Genomic DNA, 26,213 nt, shown 5'->3' with positions numbered 1-26,213 from the left:
ACCTCAATACCTTTGAAAACATGGCCCTTAGGCTCTCTGTGCCTCAGCTCTCCATTAGCACTCCCCTACATGACAAGGGTGTTATGAAATTAATCACATTAAAGATTGTGAGGCACTCAGATACTAGAATAATAGGGACAGATGCCCAGTTTGAGACACTGTATGCACAATACAGCTCATGTGATATTTGCCAAAGTAGGGTGGATAGGTGGGGGGGGGGGGAAACCAGAAATATTTGCCTATTGATAAATATGTAATTCTCTGTAGGTGAAAGGAATATATTTTTGGCATTTATAGAGTTTAGTATTGCCCTCTGATATACAGTGCAAATCACATAAGCATAGTACATTTTACTCCTCCTATTGTAAAAGCTTAAGAGTGGGATTTTCAAAAGTGCCTAAACGATTTAAGGCCAAAGACTCACAAAAAGTTAAGGGGATTTGTGTTTCTATGCCACTTAGGCACCCTTGAACATCCCACCTCAAAACGTTTCTCCTTCTCTCTTTACTGAAGGGGCCAGTGTTCTCTGGTGCGAGGAGATAAACAAGGAAAATTATTCACCAGGAGCCACATTTTTTTTTAAAGATATGTGCCCACATTTGTCAAGGCAGATTGATTAACTGAGCAAGTGAGTAATTGACTATGAATCTTTCACGTGTAGACTTCAGCTTCTATGTTTTAAAAATTCAGCCCCAAAGCCATTAACACTCAAAGTAGCACAAAAATGGTGAAACAAATGTTTCAATGCTCTGTTTTAAATCCAAAGATAAATGTGTAGGGACAGACGGTACCTGGACCTTGTGCAGAAGCATTTGTCTGGGCCACATACTCAATATCATAGGCGCCGACTCAGTGGCTGCTCCAGGGCTGGAGGCCACATGGAAAAAAAATAGTGAGTGTACAGCTCCCACCAGTGGGGCCCTCCTCCTGCCCGCCACGATCAGCTGTTTAGCGGCATGCAGGAGGTGCTGGGAGGAGGGGGTGGAACAGGGTGGGAAGAAACGGGGAGGGACAGGAGTAAGGAGAGGTGGGGTGGGGCAGGGCGACGTGTCAGAGGGGACTTTCCCAGATGCCGTGGAGTGGAAGCAGTGAGACCAGCCCCGTCCAGCCACTGGGATGCTGCTCTGCAGCATGGCAGGCTGGTGGCTGCCTGACAGACCATGGCTAGGGAGGTGGCTTCTGCTCCCTTCCCTGGCTTGGGTGCTAGAGGGCGAGCAAGCTGGAGCCCCTCCCGGCACATTTCCGGCTTGCTCAGCTGGAGTCCCCAGCAGCTGAGCCCGGGCAGGAAGCAGAAGCCACCTCACAAGCCAGGCTTTCTCAGGCAGCTGCTGGGCTGCAGAGCAGTGACCAGGAGGGGCCGATGTTAGAAGCGGCTCCCTCCCACTCCCTGCCTGGGCTCCCTCCCACCAAAGAGAATGGCACAACGTGCAGGGGGGCAGGCACAGCAGGAGGACAGAGCTCCCCCCCCCGCAGGTAACATGCAGCGGGAGACTGCAGTGGCCTGGGCTGGATGCGGGGTGGAGGGTGGGTTGGCCGGGTGGAGACACACGACCTCTCCTTTAGATTGTGTCCCTCCTCCACAGTATGGGGAGGCACCAGTTGTCTCAGCACCCTCAGAGGCTGACATTCAGGGAAAACATGAGGCACCACCCCCTACATTCCCTTTGAGCTCTAGAAGGCATGATGGCTTCTTCAGCCACAATGCATCTGGCAGCTCGCTGTGAAGTGGTACAACCAACACTGTTACAAACACGTTTCTGTATAAATTACTCAGTCTGCCACATACTGTGAAAATCATTGATGCACAGAGTGCCGGCAGAAAGCTAATGCACCACAGATGTTCTAGGTGAATTTCTCCTTATGTGAAAAAGTGTCCAGGTGAAATGAATGATATTTTGGCTCTAATCCTAAAGTTAGTTCTACTGTCCTCTGTGATTTGGATAGACTTGAATGGTAATTGATCTTCTAAGATAAATTGGGATAAATTGGGATGCAGAAGGAAAACTGGCCTTGTTTGAATGTCTATATTATATTTAATAAATATGAGTTGTTATAAACTATACTCGAAAATCTTTCAAAAACAACCAGCACTTAATAGTTAACAGATATCCTTTGTAACTTCATTTTGTTTTAGAAAGTTTGTAAATGATTTTTATAGTGTTACATCCTATATTAAATCATATTGGCCTTAAAATCTTTAAAGCACAAAACAGATTCTGAGTGAAATTTCAAAGAAATTGTTCCCGGGTTCAATATACCTGACAAGTCAACCTACTGAAAAGCTGTAACCTATTGAAGTCTGGATTCCAATTCTGAGTCGCTTTTGATAGTTCTGTCCAAACAAAATGCTAGTAGTGTAGGATGGCCCTTCCAACCGTGGTGAAAGTCATTAAACTTAAATAACAGGTTAATTTCTGGAGTACGGGGGTGGGGAGGGGGGAAGGGGAGAGGGAGTTTTATCTTACCCAAAATCCTCCTCAGCATTTTCAATCAAGGTTGGTGGAGATCCCATTTTCATGAATGTAAAAACTCTACCTTTTTATTTCCAATGTGCAGCATGAAAGGGTGGTTTCTACAAATAACCCCTCCGCCCCCCGCCCCCAAAAAAAAGTTCACTGTCTTTGCTCATAGGATAATCTCCCCATGGCTTTTTTTCTCCTGTGTGTTCCTTTCCTGTTGACTGTGTGTATAAATGGGCTATTATAACTACCCGCGGCTGTAATTGTTTGGTCGCTTGACTGGCAGTACCCAGTACCGGGAACAGTCATGCCCCTTTATTCTTGTCAGTAATAATGTTTTGTGCCATTTCTAAATTGAAACAGAAAACTCTTTCAAAGAAATGTGTAATTATACCAATCATTTTTGCATTGAATTTCTTATTTTTACCTAGTCTCTACTTACTCAGCATTTTCCCAAATGCCACCAGATTATTGTCCAACTTGTCTCACAAGAAACTTTTTGCCTCTTTCTTTGCTCTAAAACGGTATTTAATTGTATAAGATAGTATTTCAATATAAAAGATAACAGTTTATACATGGTCTTGAGTGAGCTAAATAGTACTTAATCAGTGGTGTCAATTGTTGCACTTATTTCAGTGCTGTTGTGTACCATGAGGCATAAAAAAAGTGAAAAACTCTGGCACAGGCAGAGGCAAAACAACTTTTGAAAGGTTAAGAAAAACTAAAACCTTCATGTCTTAAAGAGCTTTAAACAAAACTACCAGTTGAAGATTAAAAATCTTTTTTTTCTAGGCCATGAGAGTCCTAATCTCTGAATCCAACTATTCATTTCCATTTTGAAAGCTGGCATAAAATCTACACTTTAAAAATGAATCTTTAGATAAACACACATACTTTTTTCCCCCTATAATGACATTTCTCATGCCTGGGAGACTTTCATAGTGCACCATAGTTGATTGAATAATAAGCAAATGACATTCCCAATCAGGACTTGTTGACAGTCATAAGTAAGACTCAGTAAACAGCAAGCTTCTCCCCTATCTTTTGTTACAATGCTATTTCTAATTTCATTGATAAGCAATATTTTTGTCTTTTAGCACAAACATAAAGATGAAAGGAGCAAGATTATTATAACATTTTAATACCCAGATCATGTAAATTCCAAGTGAAAACCTTTCAGTTTATTATCTTCCATTTTAGATAAGGATTTATTTATAAATAGTTTCTTAAGAGGAACATAACATGGCACTGAAATATTAATTAGGGAGATGGTTACTGCATGCCTAACCTTTCTTTTCCAGGTGACTGGCTCATATCTGGCCCCACTGAGAAAGACATATTAAATACTGAAGGCTGTTTGGGAGCTTTCTGAATGTGAAATGACAGCTCTACTTGCCTGGGTAGTGGGGGTTGAGTTGGCTAGGAGGAGATGTTGCTTTTCCTCCTGGCCACTCACTCCACTTATTTCTGTGGGTGCAGCTCTGGTGTGTGAGGCGCGTGGGAGGCAAAGAGAGGCCAGGGTCCTTGTATCGGAGCAGGGCCATAGGCAAGTTGTCCTTGGGGATCCATCTCCACAAGCCTCTGACTGGCAACTGGGGATGTTGAGAATCCCTATTAGGAGGTATTTCTTCATTCCTCTGCTTTGACGGCGACTAACACCAGAGCGTCACACTCCCCCCAGTGTCCATGGTTTTGTGGCTTCCGCTGAACACTCTTTGATATCTTGCTGAGAGTTGAAGGGCACAGGCTTGAGACTCTACAGTAGAACATGTTGAAGGAAGTCCCTTTCATTTTTTTCTATAACACTCATATGAGGAAGGGGCAGGCAGGGGAATTAGTCTGCTGTGGCTATTTCCTTATTGTTATGTTACTCACTGTCTGTACAATACAGACTCACCAGCATGTGATTAATTGAGGCCTCCTACATAATGAAGGTCTAGTACTAGATTACTTCTGAGGAGTATCTGGGAGGGTGATTTAGCTATTTTAATTATATTTGGTTTATTGAGTTAATAAAATTGTGGCCTTAGTTTAACCACACATTGTCCTATGTCTCATTCCTGTGTGTAAGAAGGTCAACAGGATGGAAATAACTGGTACTTTTTGACAGTTTAATGGAGATATAATAATGAAATGGATATAGAAGTTTAACCAGCTCGTTAACCTTTGAGGTAAGCAGGGTTTAGCACTTGTGGTAGGACAGTGTGGGGAAATTTGAACTGTCCCTTCTGTGGAGTAGAGAAGGAATCATTCTCTGGGGCTGTCAGTCCAGCACATTTCATAAACATTAAAGGCCTGATCCACAGTGCATTGGTCTTTCTAGTGAGGGCTTTGGATCAGGGCCTAAATTCATTTAATATTTATTATTTGCACTAGTACTGCTAATAGTTGCTTCATATTTCCAATAAATTCTTGCACATTTTATGGCAATTTTGACTAAAAATTTACAAAATTCAGTCTTACTTTTCATAGAAATAATATTTTAAAACCTGTGAAGGAGTGAAGCTACACAGTGCGGCTCTTTAATGAACCACTATACATATGAGATTCTACTTATTTTTCAAATCCTCTTTTAAAAAGTCTATCTGGTACTGGTCACTAGTGGAGGAAAGAATACTGAGCTAGATGCACCATTGGTATGGCTGTTGTTATGTTTATGCAAAAAAGTATTACTCATGAATTTCTGTCCAAATTCAAACTTGAATAATATTCTTCCGTCTACTTAGATTGCCCCTAAGTTTTAACTGCATATGGTGTCCTTTGCTTCCTGTCCTGAACCTTGTGCTATGTTCTGTCCCTTAGATAGCTATTTCTGTGGAAGATTAGATAAACAGTTTTTTTTATGAAAATGTAATATACAAATGGAAGTTATTACTAGCATGAACTATTTGTGGTGATAAAATATCTTCATAGCCAAATGTTTCCTGATAGCACCTTGCCATGTCCAAACATTAATGATGAATTTTCATTGATGAAATACCAGGAATCCAAATAACACATCTGAGAAACAAATATATAGCATATAAATATTGTAAGCAAATTCATCAGCTTCTACTTGCAAGGGAAAATATAATAGTTATATCCTAGTTGTATAATATTATGGAAATCTGATAGTAAAATCAACATCTATCACTCAATAAGAAATGAATGAACACTGAAATTAAATCACCAGGCTACCTAAACAGTAATTGATGTCACATGAACACATTCTTTTTCTTATGACCACATTGCTTATTCCTCATTAGACCAGCAGTGATACAGACTTCAGATCCCTGAATGTAGTACCAGAAGTATATTTTATGCATTCTTTAACATTTTAGACCTCTTTTCTTGCTAGAAGGGTGTCTTTATGTTTCTTCTTAAACATTAATGAAAACAGATTGTGTAGCTAGATTGTGAACTTCAGTTAACCTTAGTTAATTAATCAGACTCATTTTAAATACATCCTAAGATTTGCATGCCATGGAGTTATTCTGTCTAAAACTGGACGGTGGGACTGATATTGGAGGTTAATGATCACTGGCTAATTCAATGCAGTATGCAGTTGTTTTTAGTTAATCTCTTTAAATATCTGCTCAAAAATAAAGTGACCATTTTACATAGTATACTTCCATTATAGGATTATATGAACATACAGTTGTTCCCCATCTTGATGAACACTAACGATGTAAATGACACATCCTCTTAATTAACTTGAGTGCTCATGCATCAGAAGCTAAACTAAAAAGGGGTAGCAAAATCCAGGGATAACTCCTAGTATCCATTTAAAAAGCCACATCACTTCTCAGTGCCTAATCTTGTTAAACTATAATAGCAAATGTATGGCTTTTTTACTAAAAGTTATGTGTCAGTGGAATCTTCATTGTGAGGGAAGGTATGAAATGTAAGGTATGGTGTAATATTTCCTTAAACATCCCACAGGATTTGACTTGATGTTTTAAAATCCTTTCAAACTTCTACATTTTATTTTTGGTGACACAGAAGAGTTTTTGTTGTTGTTGTTGTTTGTTGTTTTTTGTAAAAAAAAGTTCTGTACTCCTCTTCTCTTTCTTTTTATTCTTTATGATCTATTTACTTTTTTCCTCTTTAATAACACAGACAACTATTGGACTTTATAGGTGGAGTTGATGACACCCTCTATATTTAAGGTTGCCTGACACTTCTCAGTGTAAGATCCTGTTTTCAGTTGTTGAGAACTTTACCAGACTTTAACCATTAAGGACAATTTTCCATGCTGGGTATGTGCCTCAACCTGGTTTTCATTTATTTAGTTTTTTTTAAGTTTGAGCAAAAATGCTTCAGCCATTTCTGAGTATGCAACTAGGGGAAAATATGTTGTTTTGTCCATATTACAAATAATTCTTATAAATGTTTAGGCAAAAAGCTCGAGCACCTCCATTCTTTAGCACAGGAACTTGACGTTTCACAGAAGAGTTGCCTCTGTGCCAGGAATGTGTCTTTTCCTTTCCCTGTGAAACAATATCTAAGTTTGGCCAAATCATATGCCTTTGAAAAGCTTATATTTGGCATGCTCCACCCCGGGGATGCAGGTTTGTGTGGTAGACCTAAAAGTTCCTACCCTCCTCGTACTCCAGGGCAGTCAAAATGGTTCCACTTGATGGAGTTTTTATGTTTTGTTTCAGTTTGCTGTTTTAAAAACCAAGGATATTCAATTTTTTGCAATTGCAAATGAAATCATTTAGGCCTAGATCCACCAAGGGACTTCAGCATTGCAACACTCAGCATTGGAACACCTAACTTTCAGGAAGCTAGAAAATCACTGGAACAAAAATGCAATTCACAAAGCCTGACTTGGATGATTAGGCTCACTATACAATGAGTATAGGGGGTGGTGGTAGGTGTCTAAAATTGGGATCCATAAAAGCCAGCACACTAGGTGGGGACTAACTTAATCTAGCAATGGGAGATGCTGATGTGAAGGGTACACTCTAAGCACCTCCCCCCTCACAGAGTTAGGCACCTAAGTCAAGGCTGCAGGGAGGCACCTATTTCTGCTTGCAATCAACAACTGGAAACCCCTCTCCTGGAGTCCAGAGGCTTAAGCACCTAAGTCATTTCTTGTGACAGTATCTTAAGCATCTGCTTCACTTGGCACAAAATAGCCAGTGGTAGTGCTCCACCTTATAACTTTCAGCCCAGTGGTTAGAACACTCAATATGTGGAATTTCCAGGTTCAATTCCCCTCTCTCCCTTAAGGAGAAAAAAAGGATGTGAGGTCTCCTACTTCTCAGGAGAGTGGGATATGATGTAGGGATTTCTCAATCTCTTCTGTGGAAACTTATCCACTGTGGATAAATTAATAGCCATTGGAAAAGGGAACTGCATCCTGGGTGTCCCAAACAACAGACTGCAGAGTCATTTTCTCTCTGGTTCAATGACTATTTAATTATTCATACACAATAGAACTGCTTCAACAGGGGAGATTGAGAGAGCCCCACATCAGAGTATCCCATAGCTCACTGGTTAGAGCCCACTCCTGAAAGGTGGAGACTGCTTTCAAAATCTTTCTCTCCCTCAGAGAGAAGGGAGAATTGAACCTGGGTTGCCCACATCCTGGATGAATGCTCTTACTACTGGGCTAAAGGTTATAAGGTGGGCACTACTTCTACCACCTTCTCCAGCAGCTCAATTTTGAATGGGACCTGATCCAGCAGGCATGCTGAAAGGCAGCCTACTGGATTGGGCCCCACAAGTGAGATAGGTGCTTGTCCAATTACTTCTCCACCCCTTTTGTGCATCACAGTGGGATTTAGGCAGGAGATAGAGATCCTGATGCCTAGAGTGCAGCAGCAATGTGCATACTCAAAGGCAGAAACATAGGTGCCTAGCGAAGTTTTACCCTAAGAGTTTAGGTGCTGAGTGCATTTATGTGCCTACAGGGTCAGGCAGTAGCCAAGTGTGTGTGTGGGGGGGGGAGGGGTGGGTTAGGGATCACAGTGGAGCCTAAAACTGGGAGTTAGGAACCCATGTCCCTTTGTGAGTATGGGCCTTAGACCTCTGTCTACCTAAGTGATAGTAATTACATTATAGATAAGGTCTATATTACACACCTATAGACACTTGCCAATATGAGTAAATGGCTCAAGAAGTTCTCTGTTAAGAAATATTGAAATATATATATTGTATAAAGAATCAGGGCCATTTTTTAAAGCAGTTCTCAGAAGAGTTGATGAGATTTTCACTTTTCTAAGAGATTTAGGAACACAAGGTTGACTCAGAGTCAATGGGAGTTGTGCTCCTAATTCCCGTAGGGCAAGATTTTAAAAACCTTCCATGTCCTCCAGTAACCACGTTACTTTCCTCAATCACACATGAATTCTTCCTTTTTGTATCTTATAGATTAAAATAATTAATCAGAAAAACAGTCATCAAAAGTATGTGGGGTTAGTAAATCATGGAACCTAGGGGGGAAAAAAAGGAAAATACAGAACTGAATGTACCACATAAAAGAGAAGGGCCACTCAGCATATCTGAGCCTTGGTTAATAACAAATACCTGACTATAAATATTCTGGTAAAATAGCTTAAGGACATTCTTAGGAGATGAAATAATACTTTTTCAAGAGCACAGTGAAGATAAATATGTGCCATTTTTTCTAAGCTATTAATCTGAAATACACATACAGTTTGATTGGTAATACAGTAATTACAGTCAGTAAGGGGACATGACCGTTGAGAACATGGAATAATCATTAATAGCCAAGAAGATAGGTGGAAGGGCTGATATGTAAGTATGCAATAATTTGTAATAGAGAAAATTGCATGATGTGAGCATTGAAGCAAGTGCCACTATTTCCCAAAGGTTTCAAGGGATATCGTCTATAACTACAGGTCTTTCAGTAACAACATGAAAGAGAGCAGCAAAGATACTCTTTGTGTACTGGAAACTGAAATGGATCAATAGTACATAAACTCACTTCACTCTGATCTTTCTCTCTGTCATATTGTGTTCAAAGATTTTATATGCTGTTAACAGCTGTCACTTTTCATGCATTCTCTCAGGCCCTACTCCTGCAAACATTTCTTCATGTGCTTAATCTTACTACTGTGAGTAGTCACATTGCTTTCAATTGTGTATGTTTACAGAATGGAGGCCTAACAGTGGGATACCTCAGACTAAAGTTTTGTGGGGGGACAGGGCATTCGAGGAATAATTTATTTATTTAATTTTAAATTAAGTGAAGGAAGTGCTCCTGGAAGATACAAGTTAGATAATCCTAGCTACTGAAGTAATCTATTTACCTATAAAACATACATTTCCTCACACTACCAAGTCAATCTTCCTTAGCCATTTTGCAGAGGAAACAGACTTTTGCTCGTTACTGTCCCTCTATGATTTCTTAGGGTATGTCTATACGGCAATTAAACACCCGTGGCTGACCCATCTCAGCTGACTGTGTCTCATGGGGCTCAGGCTATGGGGCTTTAAAACTGCTGTCTAGACATTCGGGCTGTAGCCTGAGTTGTGGGACCCTCTGCCTCGCTGAGTTCCAGAGCTCAGGCTCCAGTTTGAGCCCAAACATCTAGGCTAGCCTGCAGGTATTCAACCCCACAAAGCTGAGTCAGCTGACATAGGCCAGCTGTGGGTGTTCTATTTCTTGGCAAATGGTAAGTGACAGGGGATCAGTCATGGACATTCAGCAAAGGCAAAAGTTGCACTGGTTGGGTGACTAGAGCTCCTAGGCACCATGGTAATACAAATAGTACATAGTATTTCTGGGGTGTTATTTGTATTGCAGCCTTCTTCTTAGCATATGTGCAATTTGCCATCACCGAATTTGGTCTGCTGGTTGGACCATTAGCTTCCCCAGCCTGGGCTGGGTACTGATAGGGAATGTGATGTGAACGTTGATCCATATTGCAGTAGTACATGGGAGCCTTGTCACTGGCCAAGACTCTTTTGTACTAGGTGCTACATAAACACTGAACAAAATAGATGGCCCTGCCCCCAAATGCTGAAGTTCAAGTATTTCTCCTATGCAGTATTAATGAGTTGAACTGTCCCTGCTTGCTACATGCTGGCGTGAGTTTATGCAAAGGCTGGGGAATACCATGTAGATCATGGCTTGTGGGTAAATAGTTAACTTGCTCTCCTGTGTTCAAAATAAGTTATTTTGCAATTATGGTGTTCCAAATACATGCTTAAGGAAACGTTTCAGGAACTACAATTTAGAGATGGCTTGTGCCATGTAATAATCTGTCCTGCCACAAATAATTGCATAAAAATGAAAACAAGCTAGCAATCTTTGCCAGAAAATCCCACCCTGTTAGCAGGTGTTGATCCTGCTGGGAAATATTAATTGATGTCAAGCATGATTTGCTGACTTGCTGTTGCAAGTGACTTGTTACCTAGATTTACCTAGACTTGCAGGTGGAATATCTAAGAGAAAAAAAGACCTAGGAGAGGGTTGAACACTATTCCCAGAGAAATCCTAGAAGCAACCTGCCATAAATTTAAACGGAAGGGTACCCACCTTTCTGTATACAGTGCTATAAAATCCCTCCTGGCCAGAGGCAAAAACCTTTCACCTGTAAAGAGTTAAGAAGCTAAGATAACCTTGCTGTCACCTGACCCAAAATGACCAATGAGGGAACAAGATACTTTCAAATCTGGAGCAGGGGGAACAAAGGGTTTGTCTGTCTGTGTGGTGTTTTTGCCGGGAACAGATCAGGAATGCAGCCTTACAACTCCTGTTGAGTTAGTAAGTAATCTAGCTAGAAATGCATTAGATTTCCTTTTGTTTAATGGCTGGTAAAATAAGCTGTGCTGGATGGAATGTATATTCCTGTTTTTGTGTCTTTTTGTAACTTAAGGTTTTGTCTAGAGGGATTCTCTATGTTTTGAATCTGATTACCCTGTAAGGTATTTACCATCCTGATTTTACAGAGGTGATTCTTTTACCTTTTCTTTAATTAAAATTCTTCTTTTAAGAACCTGATTGATTTTTCAGTGTTCTTAAGATCCAAGGGTTTGGGTCTGTGTTCACCTGTACAAATTGGTGAGGATTCTTATCAAGCTTTCCCCAGGAAAGGGTGTGTAGGGCTTGGGGGATTATTTTGGGGAAGACTTCTCCAAGTGGTCTCTTTCCCTGTTCTTTGTTTAAAATGCTTGGTGGTGACAGCATACAGTTTAAGGACAAGGCAAAGTTTGTACCTTGAGGAAGTTTTTAACTTAAGCTGGTAAGAATAAGCTTAGGGGGTCTTTCATGTAGGTCCCCACATCTGTACCCTAGAGTTCAGAGTGGGGAAGGAACCTTGACACAACCAATTCCAGGGAACAGTCGTGGGCTAGATTGTGTTTCATTTTGATTCTTTTGTGACTAAAACAAAATCTCTGGAAGAGGTAAATTTTTGATCTGCTGCATGTTTGCCTGATTAGATCTAAAAGAAATTATTGGAACCACTTTTGTTTTTTAGAAAATACATTTTCATCTTAACCTTCAGCACCTGCCCTACAAAATAGCTTATATTTATTGATTGTCCCTAAATTAAATGGATATCAGGTCATTTGTCTTAAGCATCTTGAATATTTTGCATTGTCATCGGGAAGCAGGGTCTCCTGCCTAGTGGTTAGCATCCAAGGCAGCAGTCACCCCCAATGGGTTCCACTTTGGGGTGGCACCTCTGCCTAATGGGTTCCATTATGGGGCAGGTTTGAGGAACCTGATCCCTCACATTCTACCGTGTTCCAACCCAGAGCCCTGGTAGGCTGGTTCAACTGCTCATTTGGTGGCATCTTCTGCCAGCCTCCCTGAGTCACTTTCTACCACAATCTGCATCCCAGCCCAACACCGTATGTCTCTGGGGACTGCTGCCTTCCAGGCTTCCAGCTCTGCTCCCAATTACTGCGGGCTGCAGCTCCCCTAGTTCCTTGGCTTGGTGCGGGCTCAGCTCACATCCATGCCTGGAGCCCTCAGAGCACATCCTTCTCCCTGGCCTACCAGACCCTGACTGAACTGTTTGGCTGCTTTTTAAACCCCAACTCCAACCTGAACATGCTCACCTCAGGCAGAAGGGCAGGGCCTCCCTAGCCCAGAGTTGCTTCTTACTCTGTTACGCATGCATAACTATAAAAGGGAATCATGGTGAAGGTGGTGGGGAGAGATCATTAGGAAGAGACAGAGGCATGTTTAAAGAGAAAATGGGGAGCGTGGAGAAAATGGCCTATAAAAATGGGAGAGAGAAAGATTCAGACTCTCAAAAGAGAAATCAAAAACAGTGAGCAGAGGGCAGCCAGAAAAAGAGATCCAGAAGCGTGTCCTTCACAGGGAATTGCAGCCTGGGGTCAAAATGATATATCCACTGTTTAAGCTTAGAAAGGCCCACCATTTTATGATGGCCACTTGTGACTTCTGTAAAAGGAACTTTCTAAATTCCAGACCTGTAACTCAAGTTATTTTAGAATGACTGGGGATAGAAGCCACATTTTCAAATGCTGTTCTGGGATAAGAAGTACCTCAGTGGTTCCTTGAATGAGAATATAAATTGAAAATGTTGAATGCCAGGCACTGAAGCATCAAATTCAGCAAATGCCAGCCTCTAGAGTCAAATCCTGCTTGCCTTACTCATGAAAATTCCTAACGACTCCACTGGGAGTGATCACATGTGTAAAATGAGCAGGATTTGGTCTTCAGTGGAACAATGGTGAAAAATCAGGCAGTGAGAAGGTAAATGCATGACTTGTAGATGGGATTTCACTATACACACTCTTCTAGTTAATTTTCTTTACAGTCTGAAGACTTTCAAACTCCTGCATTTTGGAAATGTTAAGTTTCTAGCCCTATACCGTGTACTGCTGCTGTGAAGAAATGGAGATGATGCCAAGAGCTTCGGGCTAAATTGATCTGGATGATAGCTCATCAGGAAGCTTCTGTTCCAAAATTCTCTACAGGACTAGCAAGACAACTCACACAACCAAATACAATAAATCAATAAGCTTTTAGAGCTGGTTTTAAATGGAAACTATTAACATTTCGAGAAAACATAGGGACATAAGAGATTAAAAAAATCAAAGAATTAACCAAACAAACCATCAAAACAATCTCAAACCAAATCAAAACAATCCTGGCAAAATATCAAATTCTGGTAAAATATCAATATGACGAATAAAATTTAAAAGTTCTGAAAACTGTGAAGAATCAGAATGCATAAAATATGGACACAAATTTATTTTAAATCCCCATTAATCTTAGCATTGTATGAGCACATTTTATGAATATTTGTAGAAATGCTCATATTTGCTTAATAAATACAAAGAAAAATTAGCAGAGTTGTGATGGTTACCACTCCTCTAATATAACAGACTAACACCAGGGGTTAGCTTTTTCTTTTACCTTTACAACTGAGGCATATGAAAGTTATTATTTTTAATATTTTGTTTTCTAGATGGCAATATTGCTTGAGCTCCATCCATACAAAGAAATCAAAGGCTGCATTTTATTTGCTCATTCATTTGAATCCATTCAGATGGATTTCTCTTTCCCAATTTATAGTATTAATGTGCATCAGAAAAAAAGTTTAAGGATGATCCCGTTCACTGAATAATAAAAGAACTAAATATAACTGTAGCAGAAAGTAACCTTACTCTAGCATTGGCAAAATACACTTTTCAGGATTGTTTGCCGTTACAGCAGGCTTTTTTATTTTAGCAGTATTCTAGTGTCGTTGTCCAATGGATAGAATAACAGACCAGCATTCTCAACATTACCAGCAGGTTCAGTGGATACTTTTTATGAACAAGTTGCCATTTGGCTGCAGGCCTATGTTCACACTCTGACCTAAATATGGTGAGAGCAGGAGCTGGTTTAGCCAAATGGTTTATGACCAAGTGTAACCAGGACTGGCCAGTATAATGCATACTACCTCCCATGAGCATTTTCACTGAGTCAGAGTAATAAACACTACTCTTGGCATTAAGTGTTTGAAGGATGGGACTGTAAACGAACATATACAGAACAATGTAGACACATGATATAGATTAATAATGGTGCATTTTATTCAAATAGTTATTTGGTACAAGGGTTTATCCAATTAAATTAGAACCAATTGAAATTCTCCCTCTACAAGATAATGCTGAGATGCAGGTTTCACTTTTTTCCCCTGCCTGCCTTAGATCAGAGTTATATTAGATTATTTTAATTGGCTCAGATAAAGCAAAATATAATTTCATGAAGAAGACTACTCTAATGTGAAAATATATTTTCCTCCTGGCAACTCAAAGAGCTGTTTGACTTATTTTTGTTTTGTAGACAAATTGCTCTTTGATTTTCCACCTTCCAAAACATATTAAGAATTTTAGTGTTTTTTAAAACTATTTCATGACTTTTCATAAGAAAAGAGCCACATGTGATAAATCATTATGATTAATACTGTTATTTGAGAAATTGAAGTCAAGAGATAGACTATGACACAAGAAACTTCTACCAAAATGTGTTACTCCGGTGACAATCTTATTCTTTTCTACAACAGAGGTAGTGAAAGTTACACCCTGCAGAACATTTATGGAATCTAAATTGTTTTATAAACCCAGAGTACCTTCACTCATCCACAGAATCCAGCATCACTGGTGCAACAAATTATCTTATTTCATACAGAAGCTCACCCAGAACCGGGATGGCCTCATGTAACTCCAAGAACAAAGCACATTACTAGAAATACAACCCTCCGCCCTCCAAGAACTTGGATCATCCACACTAGTAGAAGTAATGGAAGCACTGAAGGAAATGAGTGCTACCACCTGTGGCTTGTTACCCTTCCTGCCTACAAAAAGAATAGCAGGGCATGCATGAAAACAGAATTTCTGCCCTGCAGAAAAGTCTTAAATTTTGAAATTTGTTTTCATTCCAAATTTCAATGAAAAGTTGAAACTTCTTGTGGAATGGAAGTTCCAAGACATTTTATTTTGGGAACATCAAATCATAGTTTTGCTATTATCAAAATATTAAATATTAAGCATAACACTTAATATAATATATAAATATAGCATTAAAATATAAATTAAAAAATGCACTTGAAATTAAATTCAAAAGTCAAAAATTAAACAGTTTCACCTTATCTAAAATTTTTACATTCCCAAACTGGAAAGAGAAAGCCAAAATGAATTGTTTAGACTTTTTTTCCACCTAAAATTTATGGACATCTGTATATCCCCACAAAATGTTTGTTTCAGTGAAACTATGGTTTTCAACAGAAAATCATTCAATTGACTTTTTTTTAAACCAGCTCTGGATCACTCATTCTAAATTATGCAATAGTCTGACCCATGCTAAAGAAACTCTCGATCAGTGCTACTGCCCTTACAAAACAAATTATTGCCTAACTTTCATTTTCTAAGGAAATTAGCTGAGCAAAATACAGTCCCCATGGCCACCCATCAACTGCCAGTATCCTGTTTCTCTCACTCTTCACAGCAGTATATGATAAATAGTCAGTGCTTCTTGCTCTGTTGGATGGCTTCTTCCCGTTCACTTACAAGGGACATACATCCAAACTCATCTCACCAAATGTTTCTGTCCTCCTTCCATGAGGCTACAACTGTGAACTGCAACATCCAAAAATGGTATGAAATCCTTCTGTCCAGATGGAAGCTTTCAATTTGATGAGCAAATGGACTCACGATATATTTCTCAATGGACTTGACAAGGCAATGCACCCACTTGGAGCATTTAGATGAAAACTATTCGCCAAACATTTCCTCTCAGATGCTTCTAACGAAACATCAAAACAAATATGTATGCTGTCTTTTTGCAATGATAGAGACGAAATTGTTAAGCATGAAGTTAATCCTTTCAGCAATTCTCAAAAGCCTCCAAACATTGAAAACCAAAAGGTGAAGAAAGCAGAACGGTGAGTCTAAGAACCTAGCCGTCATTAAGTTAACAACTGTCAACATCAATTTGCTCTAAGTGAAAAATCAAGGAAAATCTCACTAATGGGTCCCTGCTGGTCAACTACTGTACCATCCAGCAATATATAGTAGCAGCATTCCACAATAAAAGGATTTTAAAAGGTCTTTAAACAGATATTTGATGGAAACCTTTGATGCCACCATATGAGCCCTTATGAAAGAATGGCAAATACACATCAATCCACAACAGTAAAGAAAGAAAATACAGCAAATTAGTATTGGCCAGAACTTTGTAATCCCATCTGGCTTCTTAAATGGAGGAAATAATTTCAGTCTCTTAATCCAAGTTCAATAAAGAACAAGAGAGCTGAAGTGTGTTATAAACGGAATGGTACTTAGAGCTGCTAAAATGCCAAAGGCATTCTAATATTGTGGAAAGACATACATACATATTCTTTATATACTTAGGCCCACGTCTATGGGATTTATGAACAGTAAGATGCTGCCAGTGAAAAGAAGACATGGCATCAGCCAATTTCGTTCATCCTTATGCATGCTTTCATCCAAAAGAGACATTACAAAACACACAATGTGGTGAAAATGCTCTCCTAGTCTTCTGACAGCCAAAGACTGCCTGCCAGTTTGCTCTATCAAAAGAGTGCTTTATTTCACAAATATTAACTACCATCACAGGTTCAAAGGGAGGGGGGTTGGAGTTTGAAGTTACGGGGAATCTAGAATGGCAAGGGATCCAGAAAAGCAACATCAAAACTCTCCGTATCTCAGAAACCAATGCCTCCAATTCATCTGAAAAACACCCACAACTCTACCCACCCCTAATTGCCAACTAAGGTAAGAGTTTATTATGATTTCCAGTAATCTCTGCTTGCATCCTGGTTTGTTTTGGAGGAATCAAAGTATTTAATTTTGTGTGTATCATTGAAATAGAGATCAACAGAGTTATAAAGACCCTAGGAGAAGGGCCAACTGGACTGTTTAGACTTAAACGATAATAGACAGGGAAGGGGTGGGACACAAATTGGGCATGCTAATTTCCATTCAGTGTATCTCAGAAGTAAAGTAAAGATATGAAATAATTAATCTAGGACTCCCTCAAGTACAATGCAGCAGCTCATAGCTATATCTGTGCTCATTATTACCCCAACCATTCAATTACCCGAAGGCAGGAGTTTTTTTCTGATTCTAGTACCTTAGAACGTGTGCCGCCAATACAGCAAGAAGAAATCAAATGGATTCTCCAAGGATTTTGGAAATCCAAAAGGAAGATTGAATAATTAAATCTAGACTCTAGCAAGAACCATATTGTGGAGTGGCAAACCTTGAAAAGCTTCTGTGATTCTATGGGTCTGTCTACACTTAAACAGCTATGTCTCTTCTGCAGCGTAGACACTACCTATGCTAACAAGAACTGCTCTCCCATGTGCACAGGTAATCCACCTCCCAAAGAGATGGTAGCAGGGTCGACAGAAGACTTCTTCCATCAACCTAGCCCTATCTACACTAGGGGTTAGGTTGGCATAACGATGTCTCTCAGGGGTGTGAATTTTTCACACACCCCAGAGATCTAGCTATGCTGACATAAATTCCCACTGTAGACCAGCCCTTTATCAGCTTTAAAAGCTCTTACTGCTAGTAATGGTAATGCACTTTATAAAACTGAAACAAACAAAGAAAGGAAATGGTCAGGAAAATCATGCAGGTAGAAAATATATTATGCAAACTTTTCTACAAATTCAGCTGAGCAATGAGCAGAATTTAGGGTTTGTCTACACTGCATTGCATTGCAGGTGTGTCAATTGTGAAGTGCACCAAAATGTTGTACTCCAGCTGCTCTATGAAGACATTGTTGGCTTGAACTAAATATCCTAAAAGGTATCTCATTTGTGTTAACATAGTGCACTTCAGACAGGATTATATTTCCATGAACCAGATACCTTATAGTTCGTACAAGCAGTGTCCCCCATTACAGTTAGAGTATAACATTTTGGTGCACTCTGCAAATCACATCCCCATAGTCCAAACAGCAGTGCAGTGTTGACATAGCCTTATTCTCACATGCAGCCAATAGTCATGCCTGTGCTTTAAGCACATGAGCAGTCCCCTGGATTTCAATCTCCCACTTTTAGGGATTAAGCATTAGGCCTCAGACACATTATCTAGATATCTTCATCTATAAAAGGACTTTAAAAAATAAAAGCTGTTTTCTTTTATTTTCTTTCTTCATTTTTATTCTAAATTCTCATCTCTCTAGCTTCTGCAGCCCTGTACCTGGGTTTATGTGACACTTTCACATCACATATCAACCATATAATAGTTTGGGTTTGAATACAGTAAGAAAAGCACAGCCGGAAATAGGAGATATTCAACTGAGATGCGTTAGTAACACTCAGGTTTACCCACTGAACTCCTAGATTGCATGCAAGCACTGCAAATACAATACACGGACAACATCTAGAACAGACGTACACAGATTTTTTTTTTAAGAGATATTTGTTTTTAAATGGCTACTTCTACTCAGCACTGCTCTGGAGATACGACGTCTGTCTTTGGATACATTTTTCTTCCACTCCTTTTTCCAGTATACCACCTTGTAGGAGAATCCACTATAGAACTGTGCAATTAAATACCTATAAGTTATAAGGATTCTGCACTTGCACACTTTGGAACTCTGATTTTCTCCATAGGGAGCCAGCATTATCCTCAAGAAGACAGAGAGGGATCTGTCTGCCCAAGGCTCTGTTGCTCGCTGCTTTCATACACTGTAACCATGAAAATCCAAACAATTCAGTTCATGACTCCAGTTTCATTTTTAAGCACTACAGTTGATCACTTGTTTTTCTTGTCCTGAAGCCCTGAATCCTTTCATGGCTATTCCTCTCTCTCTCTGCTTTGTTGCATGGTTTCGGCAGATGGGTACTTTCCTTGACTAGAAAGCCTGTGCATAACAGCTCTTGGCACTTCTACTATAATGCCATTAGATTTCATGGGAAATTGCTTCAAGCTGCTGTACTCTGTTGTACTTGGCTGTCGTACTTCTTAGGGCCAAATACTCTCCTGCTGTAGAAAAGCCACAGGAAGGGAAAAGGCATTCAAGAACTGGCCAGATTATCCCACCGGGGGAGGTGGAGAGTATGCAGCCATGCAGAGGAGCCCACTGCTGCCTCCTCATTCAAGATCTGTGCTCCCACTGTGAATGTGCATTGGCAGGGGAGCTAATGTTGCTTCTAGGAGCAGCATTAACTTTTCTATGTTTCTACTCAGATTTCTACTTTTGGAGCATACTATATAAAAATAAATGGTTCCAAAGGGTCATTCCTTTCAGCCAGCTTGACATGACTCTCCTAAAACCAAGGAGCCCCAATTTCATATTGCACACATGCAGAGACTTCTGCAAGGTTTGGGGACGAGAGATAACTTCTGCTCTTCCCTCCTTCTGATGTTTTTGGGCCCCTCCTCCTTTTATTTTTGCACATCTTTCCTTTTCTCTGTATTGCACAACAGAAGAGAGCATTTGACTCAGTCTGCATTGTGGAGTGAATCTACACATGTATTTGTGACAGATTCGGAGCTACCATATAATAAATTATTGATACTACTTGTTGGCCTGGTTATTGAGATGTTTTCTGTATGACTAAATGGTTTTCTCAGTAGGGAATGGTCTAGAATACTGGCAGAAAGGAGGAAACGCCTCAGATAACCACTTCAATGTAATTAAGGATTGGTTCTGAGAACTTTGGCTCAGTCTCCTACTGAGGCTACATGACTAGTTTAATGAGAATAGTCAGATCCGCAAACACAGAAGAACAAAGAACTGTGGCAGGGTATAGAGAGGTACTTTCCCTCAGGAGAGTCATTTTGGGAGGAGGGGGAACCAAACTGAGGCACAAAAACCTGCCAGCAGTGTTTGAAGAAGATAACCTCCTGAAGGCTGCTGTCAAAGGATGGTTGGGCTTTAGGCAGGACAGACAGGTATGTAGACTGCCTGGTGTTTTAAAATCCTCTTTTTCTCTAATGCTTTGTTCTTGCTATATCAATAAACATACATTATGATTACTTTCTTTTTCAGTTCCAGAAATACAATAGATGACAGCACAACTACCACCAGATCATCTGTAAAGGTAGATAGTATAGAATTCTATGAGATTTGAATGTCCAATATCTCCTGTCTATACCTCACTCAACAAAAATCAAGTGGGAGGCCAGTAAAAATGATGATGGGTTAGTTTGCTTTTGTTATATTCACTGCTACTGTAGCCTGTGGCCTAGCTTGCCTCTATAATATTTACTGCTTTGCATTATATTTAGCAATAATGCAAGAAACATACAGACCTGTATCCTGTAAGACATTAGCTTCAGCAAGTTAGCATAAGGCTTGAGGACTAGGAACTTTGCACAGATAAACAGCCCAACGGATAACCCCAAATATTTGGGGAGCTGAAAATAGAGTTTAAAGAGAAGGTCTGACCACAGGTTTATAATTCAACCACAGAAGTGTTCTGGCAATGAACTGACATACATAACATGAGATACATCTAAGGCTAGCCTGCTTCCTTGCCTATATATCTTTTCTTATAAGTTTCTTATTTTCTTATGGATTTGATTGGTTTATAGGTTATATTAGAGTATATATTGACTGTAATGCAAGGGACCTGCAGGTCACCTCCTGTACGTTGAGCTAAAGCAAAGTTAGAATACATATATTTGGGACCTTTCACCTAGATGGATGGTGATGAGCTAAAGCATAAGGTCCATATATGGCTGTGACCTTTAACATAGAGGATGTGTTAAAGCAGGTTGGCATAGGGGCTTTCCTAAGGGTATGTCTACACTACGGAATAAGGTCAAATTTATAGAAGTCATTTTTTTAGAAATCGGTTTTATATATTCGAGTGTGTGTGTCCCCACAGAAAATGCTCTAAGTGCATTAAGTGCATTAACTCGGCGGAGTGCTTCCACAGTACCGAGGCTAGAGTCGACTTCTGGAGCGTTGCACTGTGGATAGCTATCCCACAGTTCCCGCAGTCTCCGCTGCCCATTGGAATTCTGGGTTGAGATCCCAATGCCTGATGGGGCTAAAACATTGTCGCGGGTGGTTCTGGGTACATATCGTCAGGCCCCCGTTCCCTCCCTCCCTCCGTGAAAGCAAGGGCAGACAATCATTTCGCGCCTTTTTTCCTGAGTTACCTGTGCAGATGCCATACCACAGCAAGCATGGAGCCCGCTCAGGTAACCGTCACCCTATGTCTCCTGGGTGCTGGCAGATGCAGTATGGCTTTGCTACACAGTAGCAGCAACCCCTTGCCTTGTGGCAGCAGACGGTACAGTACGACTGGTAGCCGTCATCGTCATGTCCGAGGTGCTCCTGGCCACGTCGGCCGGGAGCGCCTGGACAGACATGGGTGCAGGGACTTAATTTAGAATGACTTGACCAGGTCATTCTCTTTAGTCCTGCAGTCAGTCCTATTGAACCGTCTTATGGTGAGCAGGAAGGCGATACGGATTGCTAGCAGTCGTACTGTACCATCTTCTGCCGGGCAGGCAAGAGATGAGGATGGCTAGCAGTCGTACTGTACCATCTTCTGCCGAGCAGCCATGAGATGTGGATGGCATGCAGTCCTTCTGCACCGTCTGCTGCCAGCCAAAGATGTAAAAGATAGATGGAGTGGATCAAAACAAGAAATAGACCAGATTTGTTCTGTACTCATTTGCTTCCCCCCCTCCCCCATCTAGGGGACTCATTCTTCTAGGGCACACTGCAGTCACTCACAGAGAAGGTGCAGCGAGGTAAATCTAGCCATGTATCAATCAGAGGCCAGGCTAACCTTTTTGTTCCAATAAGAACGATAACTTAGGTGCACCATTTCTTATTGGAACCCTCCGTGAAGTCCTGCCTGAAATACTCCTTGATGTAAAGACACCCCCTTTGTTGATTTTAGCTCCCTGAAGCCAACCCTGTAAGCCGTGTCGTCAGTCGCCCCTCCCTCCGTCAGAGCAACGGCAGACAATCGTTCCGCGCCTTTTTTCTGTGCGGACGCCATACCAAGGCAAGCATGGAGGCCGCTCGGCTCACTTTGGCAATTAGGAGCACATTAAACACCACACGCATTATCCAGCAGTATATGCAGCACCAGAACCTGGCAAAGCAATACCGGGCGAGGAGGCGACGTCAGCGCGGTCACGTGAGTGATCAGGATATGGACACAGATTTCTCTGAAAGCATGGGCCCTGCCAATGCATGCATCATGGTGCTAATGGGGCAGGTTCATGCTGTGGAACGCCGATTCTGGGCTCGGGAAACAAGCACAGACTGGTGGGACCGCATAGTGTTGCAGGTCTGGGATGATTCCCAGTGGCTGTGAAACTTTTGCATGCGTAAGGGCACTTTCATGGAACTTTGTGACTTGCTTTCCCCTGCCCTGAGGTGCATGAATACCAAGATGAGAGCAGCTCTCACAGTTGAGAAGCGAGTGGTGATAGTCCTGTGGAAGCTTGCAACGCCAGACAGCTACTGGTCAGTTGGGAATCAATTTGGAGTGGGCAAATCTACTGTGGGGGCTGCTGTGATGCAAGTAGCCAACGCAATCAAAGATCTGCTGATATCAAGGGTAGTGACCCTGGGAAATGTGCAGGTCATAGTGGATGGCTTTGCTGCAATGTTTTCACTAACTGTGAAACAGTTTTCACTAACTGTGGTGGGGCCATAGACGGAACCCATATCCCTATCTTGGCACTGGAGCACCAAGCCACCGAGTACATAAACCGCAAGGGGTACTTTTTGATAGTGCTGCAAGCTCTGGTAGATCACAAGGGACGTTTCACCAACATCAACGTGGGATGGCCGGGAAAGGTGCATGACGCTCGCATCTTCAGGAACTCTGGTCTGTTTCAAAAGCTGCAGGAAGGGACTTTATTCCCAGACCAGAAAATAACTGTTGGGGACGTTGAAATGCCTATATGTATCCTTGGGGACCCAGCCTACCCCTTAATGCCATGGCTCATGAAGTCGTACACAGGCAGCCTGGACAGTAGTCAGGAGCTGTTCAACTACAGGCTGAGCAAGTGCAGAATGGTGGTAGAATGTGCATTTGGACGTTTAAAGGAGCGCTGGCGCAGTTTACTGACTTGCTTAGACCTCAGCGAAACCAATATTCCAACTGTTATTACTGCTTGCTGTGTGCTCCACAATATCTGTGAGAGTAAGGGGGAGACGTTTATGGCGGGGTGGGAGGTTGAGGCAAATCGCCTGGCTGCTGGTTACGCGCAGCCAGACACCAGGGCGGTTAGAAGAGCACAGGAAGGCGGGGTACGCATCAGAGAAGCTTTGAAAACCAGTTTCATGACTGGCCAGGCTACGGTGTGAAAGTTCTGTTTGTTTCTCCTTGATGAAACCCCCCGCCCCTTGGTTCACTCTACTTTCCTGTAAGCTAACCACCCTCCCCTCCTCCCTTCAATCACCGCTTGCAGAGGCAATAAAGTCATTGTTGCTTCACATTCATGCATTCTTTATTCATTCATCACAGAAATAGGGGGATGACTACCAAGGTAGCCCAGGAGGGGTGGTGGAGGAGGGAAGGAAAATGCCACACAGCACTTTAAGCACAGCACTTTAAAAGTTTACAACTTTAAAATTTATTGAATGACAGCCTTCTTTTTTTGGGGCAATCCTCCGTGGCGGAGTGGCTGGTTGGCCGGAAGCCCCCCCACCGCGTTCTTGGGCGTCTGGGTGTGGAGGCTATGGAACTTGGGGAGGAGGGCGGTTGGTTACAGAGGGGCTGCAGTGGTCTGTGCTCCAGCTGCCTTTGCTGCAGCTCAACCATACACTGGAGCATACTGGTTTGGTCCTCCAGCAGCCTCAGCATTGAATCCTGCCTCCTCTCATCATGCTGCTGCCACATTTGAGCTTCAGCCCTCTCTTCAGCCCGCCACCTCTCCTCCCGGTCATTTTGTGCTTTCCTGCACTCTGACATTATTTGCCTCCACACATTCGTCTGTGCTCTGTCAGTGTGGGAGGACAGCATGAGCTCGGAGAACATTTCATCGTGAGTGCGTTTTTTTTCTTTCTAAGCTCCACTAGCCTCTGGGAAGGAGAAGATCCTGTGATCATTGAAACACATGCAGCTGGTGGAGAAAAAAAAAAGGGACAGCGGTATTTAAAAAGACACATTTTATAAAACAGTGGCTACACTCTTTCAGGGTAATCCTTGCTGTTAACATTACATACATAGCACATGTGCTTTCGTTACAAGATTGCATTTTGCCTCCCCCCACCGCGTGGCTACCCCCTCAACCTTCCCCCCTCCCTGCGGCTAACAGCGGGGAACATTTCTGTTTAGCCACAGGCAAACAGCCCAGCAGGAATGGGCTCCTCTGAGTGTCCCCTGAAGAAAAGCACTCTATTTCAACCAGGTGACCATGAATTATATCTCACTCTCCTGAGGATAACACAGAGAGATAAAGAACGGATGTTGTTTGAACGCCAGCAAACATACACGGCAATGCTTTGTTCTACAATGATTCCCGAGTACGTGTTACTGGCCTGGAGTGGTAAAGTGTCCTACCATGAAGGACACAATAAGGCTGCCCTCCCCAGAAACCTTTTGCAAAGGCTTTAGGAGTACATCTAGGAGAACCGCGAATGCCAGGGCAAAGTAATCCTTTCACATGCTTGCTTTTAAACCACGTATAGTATTTTAAAAGGTACACTCACCAGAGGTCCCTTCTCCGCCTGCTGGGTCCAGGAGGCAGCCTTGGGTGGGTTTGGGGGGTACTGGCTCCAGGTCCAGGGTGAGAAACAGTTCCTGGCTGTCGGGAAAACCGGTTTCTCTGCTTGCTTGCTGTGAGCTATCTACAACCTCATCATCATCATCATCTTCTTCGTCCCCAAAACCTGCTTCCGTATTGCCTCCATCTCCATTGAAGGAGTCAAACAACACAGCTGGGGTAGTGGTGGCTGAACCCCCTAAAATGGCATGCAGCTCATCATAGAAGCGGCATGTTTGGGGCTCTGACCCGGAGCGGCCGTTCACCTCTCTGGTTTTCTGGTAGGCTTGCCTCAGCTCCTTCAGTTTCACGCGGCACTGCTTCGGGTCCCTGTTATGGCCTCTGTCCTTCATGCCTTGGGAGATTTTGACAAAGGTTTTGGCATTTTGAAAACTGGAACGGAGTTCTGATAGCACGGATTCCTCTCCCCATACAGCGATCAGATCCCGTACCTCCCGTTCGGTCCATGCTGGAGCTCTTTTGCGATTCTGGGACTCCATCATGGTCACCTGTGCTGATGAGCTCTGCATGGTCACCTGCAGCTTGCCACGCTGGCCAAACAGGAAATGAGATTCAAAAGTTCGCGGTTCTTTTCCTGTCTACCTGGCCAGTGCAACTGAGTTGAGAGTGCTGTCCAGAGCGGTCACAATGGAGCACTCTGGGATAGCTCCTGGAGGCCAATACCATCGAATTGTGTCCACAGTACCCCAAATTCGAGCCGGCAAGGTTGATTTAAGCGCTAATCCACTTGTCAGGGGTGGAGTAAGGAAATCGATTTTAAGAGCCCTTTAAGTCGAAATAACGGGCTTCATTGTGTGGACGGGTGCAGGTTTACATCGATTTAACGCTGCTAAATTCGACCTAAAGTCCTAGTGTAGACCAGGGCTAAGTTCATACCCTTTTGAACTTAATAGGTACACCACAACTTGGAAAGAACCGGTTAGGACAGAAATAACAAATGTGATACCTAACCACAAATGGTCATGGTAACGAATGGACGTATGTGATAATAAGTTGAGATCACTGATATACTAACCTATAGAAAAAAGACACTCCAATATTAGTAAGGTGAGGAAATACAAAAACGAAAAAGGGGAAAAATCCCTA

The sequence above is a fragment of the Caretta caretta genome, chromosome 1, assembly GCF_965140235.1.
Source record: "Caretta caretta isolate rCarCar2 chromosome 1, rCarCar1.hap1, whole genome shotgun sequence".
Lineage (NCBI taxonomy): Eukaryota > Metazoa > Chordata > Testudines > Cheloniidae > Caretta > Caretta caretta.
The sequence above is the reverse complement of the archived record's forward strand: the minus strand, read 5'-3'. Positions refer to the sequence as shown.